This window comes from Rhinopithecus roxellana, chromosome 11 (genome assembly GCF_007565055.1).
Source record: "Rhinopithecus roxellana isolate Shanxi Qingling chromosome 11, ASM756505v1, whole genome shotgun sequence".
Classification (NCBI taxonomy): Eukaryota; Metazoa; Chordata; class Mammalia; order Primates; family Cercopithecidae; genus Rhinopithecus; species Rhinopithecus roxellana.
Window position 1 is genome coordinate 140,101,508 of NC_044559.1, and position 20,444 is coordinate 140,121,951.

Genomic DNA, 20,444 nt, shown 5'->3' on the forward strand with positions numbered 1-20,444 from the left:
ATCACTAGTTGTTCTATTCATTATTCAAAGTGGGATATTAAAGTTTCCAATTATTATGGTTGAATTTTCTGTTTTTCCATAAATTCTACCAGGTTTTGCTTCATGTATTTTGTAGAACTTTTGTTGGGTGTGTATATATTTATATGTGTTATATCTTCCTGAGGGATTGAACTTTTGTCAGTATACATGCCCCGCTGTATCTCTAGCAACTTTTTAATTTTAAGGTCTATTCTCTCTGATATTGTTATAACCACTCTGGCTCTTTTATGTTTGCTATTTGCATTCTACTCACTCTTCTATCCTTTTACTTTAACTTATTTGTATTATTGAATCTAAGAGCTTATGTAGACAGCATATATTACAATCACTCCACCATTTTCTGGTCTTTGTTGTTTGTGATGAGAAGTCAGCTGTTAATCTTACTAGGGTACCTTTGTGCATGATGAGTCATTTTTCTCTTGATGCTTTTGAGATTTCTCTCTATATATGGCTTTCAAATTTCAACCATGATATGTCTGGGTGAATATGTCTGCATGTATCCAACTTTTTGTTTGTTGAACTTCGTAGATGTGCTGATTAATGTTTTCCATCAAACTTGGAAAGTTTTCAGCCATTATGTTTTTGATTTTTTAAATTCTATTTCTCCTTTCCTTATGATAATTTTATTACACATATATTGCTGTGCCTAATGGTGTCAGATTTCTTTGAGACTCTGTTTTTCTTTATCCTTTTTCCTTTGTGTTCTTCAGATTGCATAATATTATTGCTCTGTCTTCAAATTCACTTATTCCTGATTGTGCCAGTTTAAAATGTACTGATGAGTTCCTCTAGTAAATTTCTCATTTCAATTATTTTATTTTTCAATTTCAGAAAGCCCATTTGAATCTTTTTTCATAACTTCTATTTCTTTGTTGATATTCTCTGTGTGATAAGATATCATCACCATAATTTTCTTTATTTCTAAACAATTTATTTTGGTTCTTTGAACATATTATAATAGCTAATTTATGTCTTTGTGTACTAAGTCCAACACTTGGGTTCCCTCAAAACTAATCTCTACTGACTATCTTTTTTACTATCTATGAGTCACACATTCCTGTTTCTTTGCATATCTTGTAATCTTTTTGTTTCCAACTGGACATTTTAGACAATATATTGTAGAAATTCCAACTGATTACATTCCTGTCACACCCACACCCAGGCTTATTCCCTCTCCCACTAGTCATTTGTTGATTTTTAGTGATTTGTCTAAATTAAATCTATGAAGTTTATTCTTCCCCTAGCCTTACAGTGTGCAGCCTCTGTTGTCTATCCTTATAATTTTTTCCCCAGTTTTTATCATTTAGCCTAGTGGTCACCCCTGGCTCTGCATTAAGCTGCTTATTGGTCAAAGGTTGTGCTTAAGCCCCCATTAGTAATTAAATTTTTACCCATTGCCGTGGATGTATATTTGGCTTGGAAATTGCTTTCACAGTTCAGGGAAGTTACAATTTTTTCCCAAGATCAGGTAGGAACTAGTAGTTTGAAATATTCCTCTTCAGTTACTCCTGAGAGGACATGGCCTTGGAATGCACACAGTCTTCCAGACTTCAAAGGGTAAATGTGATTTTCTGTTTAAGGTTGGCTTTATAGGAGTCTCATCTGGAACAGAATAGCTTTTTGTTAAGTCAGTTTTTGGTCAGAGCATGTGCTTAAGTGTCATGTGCCAGGGAAGCATCTGTCCCTTTTTGATGAATTTGTGTGTAACTTGGGTACTGTTTCTGTCCCATTCCCTACTCATTTTTTTCATTCCCTACATTTTTTTCTAACTGAATGCAGACAAGGCTATGTGAATAGCCTTGCCAACACATAGATTTGACCATGATCCCAGGAGGATCTTTCTACACTTTCTTTTCTGGGTTCTCTCTGTTAGACTCTTGGCTGTTCTGCTTTTTCACTTGTTACAAGTCTCATGGAACTACAAGTCCCCTCTTAGTGGCTCTCCACAAAGATCTCCATTGTTTTTGACAATACCCTTAGGCATAAAATTCTTCGCACTCTTTTCCAAACAAAATCAATCCTCTCAGGAACAACTGTGGAGCTACCCATGCTTGAGGCTTGCCTCTTCTCCTCTACAGAATCCCTGTGCCATTGGGTGGGACATATGGGCAAGAACAATAGTCCATGTTTCCCAAGGGGATATCCTGCTCTGTGAGTGGTCACTGGTCAGAGATGGTAGCCCATGGTCTTCTAGGATTGCCCCTACTGCTGTGGAATCTTCATCTATTGAACAAGCTGGGTCATGGACAAAAGTAGTCCCAACATTTTTACTTGCCATTCCTGGGGTGGAACTTCTTTTATATGAATGGGAGCTGGGTGAAAAAAGTAAATGCTAGTCCTCTTAGCCACATGCACCCAAAATAGATCTCCTGCAAGAAGAGGGGTATGAGAAAAGCTGGTATTCTGCCTCTCTCTGCATGAAGCCAAAGTCATAGGCTGGAAACTGGAAGGAGAGGGATCCTATCCCTTCTTGGCTGAACACATCTGGAGTAAAGTCCTTAGGGTAGAGCTCTTTTCACATGAAGCTGAGTGTGGGCTGAACATGGGAGCATGGTTCAAATGGTTCAAATGTCAGTATCTTGCTATTTTTATCAAGATGTATTAGATTTTCTCAAGTAAATGTTTTTCCATTTGCTGCATGCTGTTGAGACAATTTTTAGAGATGAAATTTTTTTTTGTTTTGATTTGTTTTGTTTTTTGAGATACAGATTCATTCTTGTTGCACAAGCTGGAGTGCAATGGTGCAATCTCGGCTCACTGCAGCCTCAGTCTTCCAGGTTCAAGCAATTCTCCTGCCTCAGCCTCCTGAGTAGCTGCAGTTACAGGCGCCCACCACCATGTCTGGCTAATTTTTAGTTGAAATAGGGTTTCACCACATTAATTGCTTTGTTTTTATAATTTTCACCAGTTAAATTTCAATAAGAAGAAGGTCAGCAGAGCTCCTCTTACCACACACCATTCATTCAGATACAGTGCACTATGTACAGAGAAACACTTAAGCCAAACTGAAAAATGTAAAGAGGCAGCTTTCGACTCAACTTAATTTAATAATTTCCTATTTTTGATCAATGTCTCAATTTTAAGAGGTTGACCAAAACTTTAGGTATTGAAATCACTCTGTCTCCATTGTAAATGTACTGATTTGGTCTTAAATCCTACCAGAAAATGAAAGAGGAGTATGTTTTGTAAGGTGGGAACAAGGAATTCAGGCTTTTCTTTTTTTTTTTTTTTTTTTGGTAAGGGTTACAGTAGAGGGGGCCTCCTTGTGCTGGAATCTCCTGTGTACATAAAAAATACAAAACCTGGTCTGTTTTAGGGCCTATCTGTTTTCTTAAAGTTTCCATTTGATTATGTGGCATTCAGCATGAAACTTTGTTTTGATTTTCTCAGGTCTGTTGGGGCCTAGTGTATCAGCTCAGTTCAAAACAATGGCCTCCCATAATTCTGTTTAAACATTCCCCTCTTTTGATCAGGTTCTTACTTAGGTGAGAGCGTGACCAAAACTTAGGGCTTCAGCACCACTCTCAGTTACCATAATTTGCCACCCACCACTCTTGATACACACATTTTAAGGCAAAACTTTTGTATTTTATTCTACATTATAATTTTCACATTTGGGCATTGTAGCCTGACTTTCAGATTCACATATCTCCTATTGCTCAGCAAACTAAACTGATGGGACCAACAGAAGTTTTTTTCCATGGGGGCAAAAGAGTATCCTTGAACTATAATAGAACCCATGTCAGTTATGAAGGTGGAACATGTCTTGTATATGTTGGGATGACTTAATGTTTTCTGTAAGGGGAAAGAATCCTGGAAGAGAACTTTTCCAAAGTTGACCCAGGGACAGGTCAGGGGCTCCTTTTCAAACACAGGGGAGAGGCTATGCTACATAAAACCCAGTGTTTGTTGCTGGAGTGTCATAACCCAGTGCCTGCCATACCCATGCATGCACACAGAAATGCACCTCTGTAGTCCAGGGCACCACAGTTTGGTGATTCTTGGCATAGTCTTAACATCCCTAGGAGGAAATTATTATACCAGATAGAGCAGGAGGAGGACTATAGTGACCCAAGGAGAAGTGGGAGCATCATGTCAGCGTCTCAGAGTACACTAAGCTCCAAGGAGTCAGAGTTTTCTCCTCAAGGCAGGAGCTTTCTGGTACTCAACAAGCAGCAGCTGAGAACTGAGGTGTCAGAGAAGCAGTGGTCTCACCCAGAGGGAGGGAATCTGGTGATGAGCTTATCAGAAACACCTCCAAGATACTCCCAGCAATGCTGAAGAGGGAAAATGTAGAAGGCTGGCAACGCCCATCAGTGGCTCAGATGATATGTCAGTGGACTGTGAATGATAGGTTTCAATAGGACCTCATCAGTACATCTAGGGTGGTGGGTCCAGTGGAAATTCTGTTCATCGAACATGTTTCTTAAAGCAAGATCGACCTATACCTATGCTGGAAAATGAAGTTTATGTACCACATGCACCCACACAAATACAATTTAAACTCTGCCCCTTGTCTCCAAGAATAAATGGAAAACATGAGTCCTGATCCCTTTATTGCCTCAGATTCATTCTTCTTGGCCATGGAACAAATCACAGTGCCGTGGCTGTGGCCTACATTAGACCTGACTAGCATGGAGTGATTCAACACTTAGTCACCATTTGTGCAGATTCTCCTCAACTCCCTCTAACTCTCTGGGAGACTCTCCTTGGAAACCAGTGAATAAAAGCCCATCTGATGCCACATCAGTGGTGATTCTAGGACTAACAAATTGGGATGGCCAGAGAAGATCTGCCGTGACAAAGTTGTTTCACCTTGTTTGGCAACTTCACTCAATGGCTGGGAGATGACTAAGACCTACTCAGGGCCCAGAGGGAAAAACTAATGCAATGACCAATGAATGGCAATAACCTTGTGAATGAGAGGAGACAGAGGTGGGACTTGTCCCACTTATCTACTGTGCCCATTTACAACAATCTTTTAATGTTTGTATCTGGAGGTAATCAGAGAAAGCCTAGGTTAGACCCTAAGGAGGAAAGCTTCAGGGTACAACCAGTCACGTGCAACTTCTCCCATTTCTCTGGAATCTGTGAAGACAGGACTACACGAGTAGTTAGGACAACAGTCCAAGCAGAGAAGGGTGGCATCAACCTTTGTGTCCCTACTCTAAGGCCTGGGCTCTGATAGGGTGTCCGTTTTTCTCCTCCACCTATACTAGGCAACTCCAATTCCCAGGGCACACCTGGACCAAGGCTTGGGCTCTCTGGGAACCTCATTTAAAGTTCTCTCTCTAATCATCAGCTCAGCCACTAGAGCTGACAAGCATAAGCACAAAGCGAGCTTGAGAGGTGTGTATCCCAGAGTCGAGGGGCTGCCATGTTCTCATCGTAGCTCTCACTTCTCCTTTGCTGTATCAGCGAGGTTGCCCTTTTGTAGCCTGGTGAGCATTTATGGCATCTCTGTGAATTGATTAGGTTCAGCTGGTTCTGTTTTACCTCTTCAAAAAGATACATACAAGTTTTCACGCGATTTTTTTAAATCTTTCAACCAGAAGACAAAGCAAACTGGAGAAAAAAAAAAATGTGGTCCTGGAAAAAAATCAAAGGATGTTCTCTAGTGCTGCGGAATGCTCTCATGATTCAGTGTGCCCTGGGGATGTCTCTTTATGGCATCTCACTTCCAGAGAGTGAGGAAAGGGCTGCACGAGAAAAGAGAGATGAAGGACTTGACTTGTGCCCAAGCCCATAAAAAGGTTGAAGGAAAAGAGTGGGTTACACTACAAAGATATAACTGGCCACCTGAGTCCTGCACTGGGGGAGCCTGCAAAGTCCTCTATGAGGTGTCTGCATTGAAGCCTGGCTGGGGCCCTGATTTATCTTGGGGGATTGGAGGGGTTCATGCCCTGACCTGGGGAAAGCTCCCCTCTCCAGAGAGACATGCTGTAGAAAAACAGTGGAGGACATTTCCAGGGTTAGTGAGCCAAGAAAAAATAAAACAACACTAACAGTGTAGTGATAATTGTAGTATTAATTATAGGTAACAAGTGCTTACTATGTGCTTGATGATCTGATAAGCTCTTTACTTACATGATCTTATGTAATCTTCACAATAATACTATGATGTAGTAGGTATTAACATTATGTTTATTGTATGAGTGAAAAAATGAGAATCTGTGTCATTAAGTAACTTGCTCAAGGTCATCATTTTTTGTCCTAGCAGGACTGGAAGTCAAGCCATGTAATTTCAGAACCAGAGGCCTCAAGCACCACACAGTAGTGCTGCTAATTAATCAGTACCACTAATTTGTGAGATGTGCAAAGCCTGCAGTCGACTGCAAAGCTCTCACCAGGCCAGAAGTGGGTGCAGCAACATCCGCGGGAGTCTGCTTGTCGGCTGCAGACCCACTCCTCTGGCGAGCCCGGCTCACGGCCAACCACTCGTTGAAAAGCCACTCTCCTTGTCTCCTTCTGGTACTGAAATGGTTCCAGGCTCTGCTTCCTACTTTTCTCTTTGAACTCGCTCTATCCTCAGCCCCCATCCTGCCATGTCTGAGACCTGACTCTTCTCTGCCTGGGGTATAGCCCACCTCATGCCCAAGGCTTCTGGGTCCCCTTCACGGAAACCATGGTGCTAGGGAACACTGGGGAGGCCAGTTGTAGAAGAGATCACATGCAAAGGTGCAGACCCAGGGACCCCTTGGTCTTGCATGTGATCTCTTCTCCACCTGAAACACTACCTGCTCTTGATTAAATTTTTATTTGTTTTCAACCTCAGCTTCTGAGCCTGTGAGCTGGGTTATTTGGCCTTGCGTGAGATTCCTACACTCACCTCTACTGGCTCACCTCTACTTTTACTTGTCACGCTCTATGAAGGAGCAACAGAGGACCCTCTTGCAGACAGGGTTCAGGATTTTGTGCCTCAAATCCCAGCACAGGCCTGGACCACAGTGGGCACTACCTGGATCATTGTTTAACAAATGAACAAATGATAAAGCATGAAATAATCCTGCACTCCACATCGAGCCTCAGAGCCAAGAGCCTCTACTGGGCTGAGTTGTCAATCAGCCAAGAGCTACACTCCTTCATCCACTCACAGTCTTCCCCAGAGAGTGGGGGAGACTCAAAGGCAAGGCAGCCCCTGCTGTCAGGCAGCCTGCTGCATTCTGTAATCCCAGCACTTTGGGAGGCCAAGGCAGGTGGATCACAAGGTCAGGAGATCGAGACTCCCCTGGCTAACACAGTGAAACCCCATCTCTACTAAAAATACAAAAAAAAAAAAAAAAAAAAAAAAAAAATAGCCAGGCCTGTTGGCATGCACTTGTAGTCTCAGCAACTCAGGAGGCTGAGGCAGGAGAATCACTTGAACCTGGGAGGCGGAGGTTGCAGTGAGCCGAGATCATGCCACTGCATTCCAGCCTGGGCAGCAGAGCAAGACTCCGTGTCAAAAAAAACAAAAAACAAAAAAACAAGAAAAACAAGGAGTTTAAGTTCATGGTCTACATCTGCCGGATTTTTAAAATTTTTTTAATTTTAAAGTAATTACAGAATCACAGGAAGTTGCAAAAAATGTGCGGGAAAGTCTTGTGTGCCCCTCACTCAGTTTTGTTCAGTGTTAACATCTTGCCCAGCTACAATACAGCATCAAAACCAGGACACTGACTGTGATGGAGGCCACAGACCTTATTTCAGTTTCACCATTTTGCACGCATTCATTTCTGGGTGTGCGTGTGTTCTCTGCCATTCTGCCACATCTGCACATTTGTGTACCTACCACCACCATATGCAGGACCATTCCACTGCTACAATATAAACAGTACATCATCTCTTTAAAGTCACATTCACCGCTCTCTCACAGCCTCAATCCCTGGCAAATTAGGTAACAATTTAGTGAAATTGTTCTCCATCGTCATATTTTTTTTAATTTGAGACCATCATGTAAATGGAATCATACAATATGTAACCATGTGAGATTGACCTTTATCACTCAACATAATTCCATTGAGATCATCCAAGTTGTGGCATGTATGAAGAGTTTGTTCCTTTCTATTGCTAAGCTATGGTCCATCACATGGAGGTACCCAAGTTTGTTTAACCACTCACTGCACAAAGGACATCTGAGTTGTCTCATTTCGGCTACTACAAGTAAAACTACTATAAACATTCATAAGCATGCCTGTGTGGAACCATAGGATTTCATTTCTTTGGGATAAAAAATCAAGAGTGTAATTGCTAAGCCATATGATACTTGCATGGTTAGTGTTTTAAGAAACTGTCAAACTTTTCCAGAATGACTGGATCATTTTACATTCCCACCAACAACGACTGCATGATCCACTTTCTCCACATCCTCACCAGCATTTGGTGTTATCACTATTTCTGACTTCAGCCATTCTGATAGGGGTGTAGTGGTATCTCATTGTAGTTTTAATTTGCATTCCCCTGATGACTAATAATGTTGAACATAATTTCATGTATTTATTTACTCTCTACATATCCTCTTCAGTAAAATGTATGTTCTCCCTTTTTTTCCATTTTCAAATTAAATTTTCTTTTACTGTTGAATTTTGAGATATCTTTATGTATTCTGAAACATTGTATGTCAGATGTGTGGTTTTCAAATGTTTTTTCCCAACTTGTAGCTTGTTTTTTTTTTTTTCATTTTCTTCATGGGGTCTTTCACTGAACAACTTCAAAACATTTTTATTATATATAGTTTATCAATTTTCCCTGTATAGGTTGTACTTTTAGTCTCAAGTTTAAAAACCCTTAATCTAGCTTTAGGTCCAGAAGATTTTCTCCTAAGTTTCTTTTTCTGAAATATTGATAAGTTTACCTTCTGTATCCATGATCCATTTGAGGTTTAGGTTGAGATTCTTTTTTTTTTTTTTTTTTTTGGCTAATGGATGTCCAATTGCACCAACACCAGTGATGGAAAAGGCTACGTTTTCTCCATTGAACTGCTTTTGCATCTCTGTCAAAAATTAGTTAGCCTTTTTAGTGTGATTATTTCTGGATTCTCTATCCCATTGATCTATGTGTCTATTCATCTGCCAGTACTATGCTGTCTTAATTACTGAATTATTTTTGCACTTCAGTCTTTTTCAAGATTGTTGTAGCTCTTCTAGGTCCTCTGACTTTCCATATAAAAGGTAGAAGAAGCTTGTCTGTCTCTGCAAAAAATATTGCTGGGAATCTGGTAGAAATTACATTAAGTTTATACATCAATTTGGAGTAGGGCTGTTATTTTGCTCCATTTTCCTCCAGGTCTTTTTATCCATCCTTCAAAGGCAAGGAGTTGGGGCCATGTGGGCAAAAGGAGAAAAATCTGTTCCCCTTTTGAGGACGTTCTGCTGCTGCTCATTCTGTGCTGGGAGCGGACTGGCCACAGCACCCTAGACCCTAAAAGTGGCAGCATCACTGCACTGTAATCCGCTCCATGTCTCCCTGGGCTTGTGCCTGGGAGTGAACTGTATCTGTATTGGTGTATAAGTCCATATTGGCATTGCTATAAAGAAATACCTGAGACTGGGTAATTATAAAGAGATTTAATTGGCTCATGGTTCTGCAGGCTGTGTAGGAATTATAATGGCTTCTGCTTCTGGGGAGGCCTCAGGAAATTTCCAATCATGGCAGAAGGTGAAGAAGGGCCAGGTGTCTCACAGGGCAGGAGCAGGATGGAGAGAGATTGAGAGAGAGAGAGGAAATGCCACAAAATTTTAAATAATCAAGTTTCATGAGAACTTACTATGGCAAAGACAGTATCGAGAGGAATGGTGCTAAACCATTCGTGAGAAATGCACCCCCATAATCCAGTCACCTCCCACCAGGTCCTACTCCAACACTGGTTATTAATATTGAAGATGGAGTTTGGGCAGAACTCAGATCCAAACCATATCATTCGGCATCGGCTTACCTGTGCCCACCACTCGTAGCCCTAGGCTGAAGTGTATAGTGACCATCCTTTTGTTCCTTACTCCTCTCAGTAGGTAGAACTTCTGACCCCTAAGTACTATGTAGGATTAACTAAGGATTACAAACACTAGACCATGAATGGATCTGTGGCCACCACAACAGAGTGACATGGAGAGGGCCCTTTTCTCATTTCTCTGTCATGTTGTAAGTCTTTCCCACCCTGTGAGCCCAGAGGACACAATTAGGCAGGTAATACACTGGGCTATGCAATGTAACTAATTCCTAAATAAACCAGGCTCCACTCAACAAAGATGTCTTTGTTGCTTCCAGAAAATTGGATGTGGATCTGTTGGCCTGCTTCTATGGCCACCACCATCTGGAAAGCATGGTTTTGAAGCTTTTGAAGCCCAGAAATGGTGCACAGCACTCTTGCTTGTGGTTTGTGGCCCTGTCTGGTCACATGGCCCCAGTTACGAGAAGCAGGAAAATTCTATTGCGGGGAGCACTAGGCATCTCTGCCAGTGAGAATGAAGATTGACTCTCTTCCACCTGAAGGTTAAGGTGAGTTTGTTTAAAGGAAATAAAGTAATCTGATAATGCCTATGCACACATTTATGCGCTGGTTGCATACCCTGTCATATGTTGTAGACTGGGCTGCTCTAAACTGACAGATATGAATGATGCCACTTGAGCTGCTTAATGCATGCATCAACACAACACTCACCTCCACTCGTCACACTAACACTTCTGCTTTGTCTTCTTTAAGGCCTTCAGAAGAGGGAGCCATGGCCACAAGAAGGATCAGCCCCCACATAAAAGTCTAGTTTCAGGTACTGACTGTTGTCTGGAAAGTGTAAATATTATATTCCAAGACTGCCAGGCTAGCGTCTCCTCTACTCCATTACAAAGTGCACCAGATTCTGAAACATTGTACATTAACCTCGGTTGCTGGATTCTAACCCAATAAATTCATTTTTCTGCAAAACCCTCAATGGGTGTATTTAAGTCTCTGTTGGTGTCTTTAAAGAGCTGGATATGATCAATACAATCTCAGTCTATTATTTTAGCAAACTTCTTGCATTATTTTCAGAGTTGTTTTGCCTAATTTCTCTGGAAATAATTGGTTGGGCAAATAGGGGAAGGCTCAGGGGAGAAGTGAAGCTTATGTACATGAATACTTCCCTCAGTGCCAAGAACTCAGAGGATGACAACCTGCACGCACCGTGGGTGCCCGTGGTCTTGGCTGTTGGCAGGCATTCTGTTCCAGAAGGCAAAGATTGGCAGACTGCGCAAACTCCAGGTTATCTCCAATTATCATTTCCACTTTTACACAAATTTCACTTGTTTGGAAGGTATCTGATTTTTTCCCTTTTCTTAAACGTACTACTCTTTAGTGTTGTTATTCCTCGGTGTGATACACAAAGTCTCTGACTGTGGAGCTCATCATTTTGACAGGCGAACATACGTCACTGCTGGAGCAGGAAGAAAGCAGGGAGCACTTTCTTGGGGCTCCCCCCGTGACCCTCTCCTGCGATCTGTTTCCTTTCAGGGACAGCATTTGAATGGCAATAGTTGGAGGTTTCAAATAAAAACGTGTCTAATACTGAAACACAACAGTTTATTTGAGGGTCAGCCCAGCACTCACCACGAGGGGCCAGGACTTGGCCTGCTTCATTCAAACCTCCAGGTCCCAGGCTGGCCAGGGCAGTGCTCTCTGCTCAGGAAGCTTCATTCTCAGCACAGTCTCTCTCAGGCAACAGGACAAACGTCTCTACCACAGGCTGGCTCTGAAGCTGTTGAATCTTCACTGCTCAGCTCTCAAAGCCAAGCAGTCACACCAGGAGGAACTGGAGCAAGTGAACTTTGTGTCCAGGTTTCAGTATGCCTCAGCCACTGCCAGTGAGTCCATAGAGAGCCTGAAATAGGTAGTGAGTGTGTGCATGGGTACATACGTATGTACATATGTGTATATATGCATATATGTGTGTACATGTGTGCATGTGTAGGCATGAACAGTATGTATATAATCTACGCATGTGCATAAATGCATATGTGTATATATAAATAGGTGTATGCATGCATGTATGTATATATACATGTGTGTAGGTGTGTATGTATAGATATAATACATGTGCGTATATATACGTACAGGCACATAGATATGTGTGTATATATATACTTAACAGAAATCATATGGCAGTTTGGCATATTTCTGTTTCCTTTGGATTTCAAGGCTGAAAAGAGCATGTTTCCAATCGTGTGCAGAGGGGCTCTGTGGAGCTTATGAACACAGAACTTGGAGGCAAGCGAGTGAGATTGAGAAAACAGGTTGGCCTCTTGTGATCAGTGCCTGTGAGCCCCGAGGGCACTCCACATTCCACCAGTGAAACGCAAACCCCAGAAGTTCCGTCCTGTGGCTAGAGACCATCCCCACATCCCTACTCCGGGAAGGCGATTCTGCGAAGCACAACAGGAGTACGGAGGCCTCGTGTGGAGATCTGGAAAGGGTTAGCAAGCTTACATTGATTCTCTTCTCCTCCACAACTAAAACCTCAGAGGGAAATCCATACAAGGAAATCTCTGGATATGTTCTCCTTGGAGCCCAAGCTTCAGCCAGATCCTAGGGTGGGATGTGAAGGATCACACCCAACTGCGGGACCAGTCAGTCCCAGGGTCCCTGGGAACTCTGGAGCTATACTGGGGTACAGGGGAAGATGGCCCCCACAGCCCACTTCCAATCCTAGTTTTTGGAAGACACATAAACTACTTTTCTTTGAATTACCTTCACATACTTGCTGTTTGCAATTGCAAGGGTCCTAGCCCTATTATTTGTGCAATTTGGCCCGGAAATAGAGGGCTTAGCCCTTCAGAGTCAGCTCCGTGTGAGTGCTGCGCTGCATACCTCACTTCTTACTGGTTTTCATAAATTCCAATGCTGTCAGCTCAGGTTTTATGTGGGGGAGGCAACACAGGCAGTGGCCAGGAAGGAGCCAAGTGAGCCAAATTGTTCATCCGAATCTATTTAGCATCTAATACCGAGAAGTGAAGAAACAGACAGGGGGAAGGAAGATGAGATGCTCTGGTGGAAACCTGTTAAACATTGAGAGTACTTGGCAGGAGAACCTCAAATAAATCACGAGTGGTCTGCCCCTCACAGGGAGACCCTTTGGTCCCTAGAAACCTCGGTGTGGGGTGAGACATGAGAGAGAGAAGCCAGTCAGTTCTCAGAGAATGTGGTGAAAAGACAGGCATCTCCAAGGTCCTTCCACAAACTTCCATCCTCTGCACCACTCAGGTCAGCAAGCCACAAAACTCTCATCTGTAACCCTGCCTGCCACTACTGAGTTACTGGGTTCACACAGGCGGTCACTGCTAGCTTCCATGGATCCAAGTTGACGCTTCGCAGTCCTGCTGCTGGCCAGGCTGCCTCCGGAACCAGCAGTTCCAGGAGCCGTTTTCCCTGAGTGCAGAGCATGCCACTGAGTCTAGGAACACGTCAGCTGTGTGTGCAAGTGAGATGATTCTCCCTTCTGAGGCACAGAGAATCCTGCAGCCTCCCACTTAATACAGAGATAGTAACAGTAACAAAACTAGTGAACTTTTATTGACTTCTATATGCTCACCCCTGTGTAATTGAATATAAGTTGTGTCCCTAAATACTCATAGAAATCTTGTGATTTCCTAGAACTTTTCCTTGAAATTCTAAACAGATTGGGAGGTCTTTACCTGCAGTGTGTGGCACAGAGTTCACCCTGCAGTAGACCTGATTACTTAAGAAGTGGACACTAGATGAGGACTGTTCCATAAAAACAACAGGGAGACACATATGTAATTCTAAATTTTCTAGTAGCTGTAATAAAAAACTAAAAATAACAGTGGATTAACTTTAGTTATATATTCTGTTTAACCCCATATGTAAAACAGTTTTATTTCATCATGTAATTAATATCAAATTATGAATAAGTAGTTTACATTCCTTTTCTGTACCGTATTTTATACTCAAGTGCGCCTCCATTTAGATGAGCCTCATTTCAATGGCTAGGTAGTCACCTTTGGCTGCTGGCTACAGTATGCCCCTGGCTAAGTGTCTCTGGGCCCCATAAGCATAGCAAACTCCTGACTCTTTAGAGTTTACTGGTAACAGAATGAAAATCTGGAAGAACCCACACTAAAGGTTCTTCTTATTTATCCATTAGTGAGAATAACAGTAACAAAAACAATAGCAACTTTTAGGATGTGTGTCTTATTGTAGATACTCTGCTAAGCACTTTACACAACAGCAATGAATTCCGCCTGTGGGAGACCTCCACTATTGTAATGTCCTTTATTGCTGAACAAGTTCAGGCTTGGAGTAGTTCTGTAACTTCCTCAAGTTTTATAGTTAGTACCTGGCCAGACCAGCTCTGAATCCAGACCACCTGATTCACTCCCCCCTACAAACAGGGACACAGGAAGGAAGGCTAGGGGGTGATTCCATAGGTCTTCATGCTCCTACGTTGGATTTGGGGAAGCAGAATGCCACGGGAACAAGAGTGTGGCTTAATGAGGCACTGAAGAGATGAGGACCTGCTGGCCTGGACATACTAAATCTGGAAGGAAAAATCTAAAATATTTACACCACTAAAAGAAGGAAAGCTAAGGAGAGCCTGGACACTCATTATGAATCCTCGCCTAGCAGAACTTGGAGCGGGGAAGGAAAGTTGACAGCATTTGCAATCTAGAAATAGAGATATATGACCTCATTTATGCCGTGTGAGCACTATAAAAACAGGAATCAGGCATTCAATCAACTTGAACCTCAGTTTCCATATTTGAAACATCTAATAAGACAGAATATGCAGGAGTATTACTTATGTTTCCATTAAAAGTCCTAAACATAGCAAATAGTAAAATTATAGACATTATTTCTCCATTTTTTAGTATTGGCTAAAATTATCAATATATTCAAAACAAATAATATATAATTTACAAATAATTAAATCGGAAGATTTATTAATAATATATAGGCTACTTAGATCCACTCCTAGCCTTTTGAGGAGGACATTACAGAAAATAGCCATTTATAAAATGAGATTTGAATTGAATGTAATGATTTTTATCCCTACATTATTGGATAACTGAACCCTCATACACTCTCAACCCCAATCTCCAGCACTGTGTGTGCATTTTTAATTAAATTAGTGCTATAGTTATTATATTTTACTAAAACAGTGTTTGCCAGATTCTTAGTTATTATATTATCTTTATGAATTTAGTTTTATCTTCTCACCTGTGTGTCACCAATTTAATATTTTTATGTAAATTTATTTGATAATCTCTGCCTATTAATGAGTTTTCAGATGAGTTACATCTAATGGAATTACATTAAAATAATAATGATAATAACAATTATTATTATAGACATTACTAGATTAAATCTGCTATTTTGTTTCTATTTGTTTTCTTCTTTTTTTTTTCTTTTTTTTTTTTACTTTCTTCTGGATTAATTGAATGGTTTTCAAGATTCAGTTGTATTTCTATCATTGCCTAATTAACTATACAATCTTTTAATTTTCTTAATGGCTGCTCTAGGTTTTGCAATATGCATCTTTCACCTACTGCAGCTTTCCTTCAAATAATATCATACATATTTTTTCACATATAATGTAGCAATCTTATAATGGTATGCTTCTACTTCTCCTATCCTTTGTGCTATTGTTTTTATATCTTTCACTTTCACATATATTATAAACCCCACCATACATCCTCATCTTCTTATTTTTTGCTATAAACAGTAAATTTTCAAAAGAAGCTTTAACAATAAGAATAAAGTCTTTTATACTTACCTACATATTTATTATTCCTAATGCTCTTTATTTCTTTGTATAGATCCAAGTTTTTATCTGATATCATTTTCCTTTGCCTGATTAACTTTCTTCAACATTTCTAGAAGTGCAGGTCTATTGGCAATAATTCCTCCAAGCAATTTTTTATCTGGAAATGTTCATATTTCACATTAACACTTGAAATATATTTATACTGGGTATAGTATTCTAGATTAACAGTTCTATTTTTATTTTCAGTACACTAAAAATGCTGCTTCATTGTATTTTGGCTTATATAGCTTCTGACTAGAAATATGTTATTTGTATGTTGGTCCTGCGCATGTAATGTCTTTTTTCTTGCTAGCTGCTCTTAGGAATTTCTCCTCATACTTAGTGATGTGCAATTTGATTATGATGTGCTTTGGTGTTATTTTCTTTGTGTATGTCCTGTTTAGGGTTCATAGATTTTATTAGATCTCTGACTTAATGGTTTTCATAAATTTGCAAAATTTATATTTTTATTTATATTTTTATATTTATATTTTCAAATATTTTTCTGTTCCTCCCTCTACCCCTTTCCCTTTTATGATTCCTACTACATGTTAGACTGCTTGATATTGTACCACAACTCACGGAATCTCTTTTATTTATCAGTGTTTATAACCTCTGTATGATTCAGTTTGTATTTTTATGTTGTTTGTCTTCAAATCTACTGATATTATATTCTGCAATGTCTGTCACCATTTCTCATGACAGATAAGATAGATAGATACAGATAGATAGGTAGGTAGATAGGTAGGCAGATAGATAGATTTTTCTTCTAAATGTGGGTCATATTTTCTGTTTCTATACATATCTGGCAATATTTATTGAGTATCAGACATAGTAGGTTTTGTTTCTTAGTTCTCTGGATTTTGTTGTATTCCTCTAATGAGTGTTGCTTTTTTCTGTAAGGCAGTAAACTACTTACAGTGTAGCTTAATCCTTTCGAATCTTATTTTTAAGCTTTTCTAGGGCAGGTCTTGGGGACTTAATCAGGCTACTTTATTCCCATTACTATGGGATGATGTTTCTGGGATCATCACTAAATGCCCCATGTATCCACCAAGACCCTTTCACACTGGGTAGTGAAATATTGAATGATTCCAAACTGTGCAAAATTTAGAAATTGTTCATCTTACAGGTCCACTGTCTATGTTATTTTCCTAGCAGTGTTCTTTGGTCTTGTAAAGTTTTGCCATATGCACATTAAAATTGGTATTCAGGTCAGGCACACTGGCTTATGCCTGTAATCCCAGCACTTTGGTAGGCTGAAGCAGGAGGATTGCTTGAACCCATGAGTTTGATACCAACCTGGGCAATATATGAAGATCCAATCTCTATAAAAATTTAGAAATTAACCAAGGGTAGTTGCACATGCCTGTGGTCCCAGCTACTTGGGAGGCTGAGGTGGGAGGATCACTTGAGCCTGGGAGGCGGAGGTTACAGTGAGCTGAGATTGTGTCACTGCACTCCAGCCTGGGTGACAGTGAGACCCTGTCTCAAAAAAAAAAAAAAAAAAAAATTGTATTCAGCCAAACACTCAATTCAGCTTTTTGGAGCTTTTCCACTGTGTAATTAAGTCCTTGCTTTATGGTACTTTGTCCCACCAATTCTAACTGCCTCATCCTTCTTAAACTCTGATCTATGACATGTGAACTCAGAGGGACCCCAGGCTCTGTTTGAGTTTCTGCTCCCTGTGTTGTGCTCCAGAACTTATTCCCAGGTAGAATACCAGGAGGATTACCATGGGACTACCTCCTTTGCTTCCGTTTACTCACATGTCGTAGTCTAGTCCTGTCTATTGCCCAGTGTTTGCAAGCAGATGTTTCATCTATTTTGCCGAGTTTTCTAGTCGTTATTGTTGTTATTTTACTGTCATTACCTTCATAAGAGTCACTTCTTCGTGGATGAATGCAAAAGTAGTTTTTACTTAAATTAAACTCCCTTTAAAAGTTATCCAAGTCAGTTAAATTATCATTCTAGGCACTAGTTACAATTTTGTCATGCATGTTAAAAAATTATATATTTTAAATAATGACATACTTATTAAAATAAAAGTATGGATTTGTATACCATTTTAAATCATCTTGAGGCTTTCTAGGGACACAAATATCATGCTTTGGGAAACTTTGTATAAATATTTTGGGTGGATGTGTATGAAACAAGATCAGCATTTTATGTAATAGCAGGATCTAAATCAAAGGATGAAATGACACCTGAAATCAGTCATTTAGGAAAAGAAAAAAGGATTTCTTTTGTTGTTTAGAAGCAGAGTAACTCTGTTGCCCAGGCTGGAGTGCAGTGGCATGATCATGGCTCACTGCAGCCAAGACTTCCTGGGCTCAAGGGATCCTCTTGCCTCAGCCACCCAAATAGCTGAGACTATAGGCACACCACCACACCCAGCTAATTTTCTATTTTTTTTTAGAAACAGGCTTTCCCTATGTTTCTCAAGCTGGTCTGAAACTGTTGGTCTGAAACTCTGGCCTGGGATGATCCTCTTGCTTCAGCCTCCCAAATGTTAGGATTACAGGCATGAGACAGTGTGCCCAGCCAGGAAAGAAAAAAATATGTCTTAGGACAGAATAAAGAGGTGAGAGATGGGATCTGTCTTCTATTATTTTCAAGGAAAAAGTTAAGATCCCTCTTCAGCTGCTCCCTAGTTTTATTATGTGAGTCAGACCATTTATTAGGACATAAACCAAGACACAAGGCCTGCTAGTCAGTCACTGAGGGGAGAGAGCAGGCCTGTCTTGGGACAGCGGTGGTAGGGGCATGAACCCAAATGTTTGACTTTCCAGGAGAAATACCTGCATTTCTCCTGTGGTTTGTATTTATCCCCCGGATTCCCCTTTAGTGTTTTGGAAAGATGTTTTAATGAACCAGCCTTCCTCAGCTATTTTTAGAAAATCCCAGGTGTGGGCTTGCTTGCAGGTAAAAAGGTAACATGGGCCAGCTGTAAGAATAAGAAAGGGTTCCAATGATCCAATCGGCCAAGAGATACAATTGAAAAAATGCAGTCACCTATCCCTCCCCACCTCGAGCTCTTCCAGGTTTAGTGAACCTCAAAGGTTCTGAGTTAAATTATTAAGCAGAAATTTCCTGTTGTCATCAGTGCACTTCCATTCTTACAGTTGACTGTAATCCTCTTGAATATTTACATACAAGTCCATAAGCACAGCTTCAACATGTGGGGATGGAGGAAAAGAAAGTCAGCTTCAGGTATACTGGTAAAATGTAATATGTCACATATTCATCTGTAAAAAGGCAAGTTCTCTATGGAAGTTTAAGAAACCTATCATCCTGAGGAAACAAAGGTCTGAGAGCTACATCTGAAGAAACATGTGAGGTGAGCTCTCTCACCATGCTATAATCTTCACAACAAAATTCCCCCTAAATATTTCAAGCATGGGAAAAATAGAGTGATAAACTGGTCACACCATGAACTTTGGAGTCAGGAACAACCCAGTTTAATGTTGTGTTATTTCCTAGTTTTCCACTCAACCTGTTTTTACATTCATAAATGGGAACAATAATGAATGGCTCACTAAGTTATTTAGAGTTTTAAAAAATAAAATAAAATAAAATAGTGTATGGATCATAGGAAATATCCAAATGTTAATTCTCTTCCTCAGAACTCCCTGCTTTCCGAGGGAACATCTCCTATTTTTGGATAAGGTATTAGTTTTCTGTTGCTGCCATAAGAAATCACCAAAAATTTAGTAGTTTAATAGTATACATTAATTATATTACAGTTCTGTACAGATGAGAGTCCAGCACAGGACTCACCAAACTAGAATGAAGGTATCAGCAAGCTGCATTCCTTTCTGGAGGTAGACTTTCTTTTCTGTTTCTGCAGGCTGTTGGGAGAGTTCAGTTCCTGTGGTTATGGGACTAAGGTCTTTATTTTCTTGCTGGTTATAAACTAAGAGGCATTCGCACTTCTGGAGGCCACTGCATTCCTGAGCTTTTGGTCTCTTTCCTCCATCTCCAAAGCCAACAATGCTGGCAGGTTGAGTCTTTCTCACATTCCATCTTTCTGAACCACTCTTCTGCCTCCCTCTTTCACTATTAACATGTAATTAGATTGTGCCCAACCAGATAATCCCAGGTAGTCTCCTCATTATAAGATCCATTATCTTCATCATATCTTCAGAGTCCCTCTTGCCATGTAACATAACATATACACAGGTTTCAGGGATGATGGTGTGGCGTCCTTTCGAGGAATTATTCTGCCTACCATGGATACTCACCTGAGAGTTTCATCCATTGATTTTACCTAAATTCTTTGTTGTTGCTTCTGTTGCAAGGCAACATTGTATGTGTGTGTGTGTGTGTGTGTGTGTGTGTTTGTTGTGTTTTGTTTTTGAAACAGAGTCTCACTCTGTCACCCAGGCTGGAGTGCCATGGTATGATCTCCACTCACTGCAACCTCCGCCTTCAGGGTTCAAGCAATTCTCCCACCTCAGCCTGCCGAGTAGCTGGGACCACAGGCACACACCACCACACCCAGCTAATTTTTTGTGTGTTTATAGTAGAGACAGGGTTTCACCATGTTGACCAGGCTGGTCTTGAACTCCTGACCTCAAGTGATCCGCTGGCCTCGACCTCCCAAAATGCTGGGATTATAGGCATGAGCCACCGCAC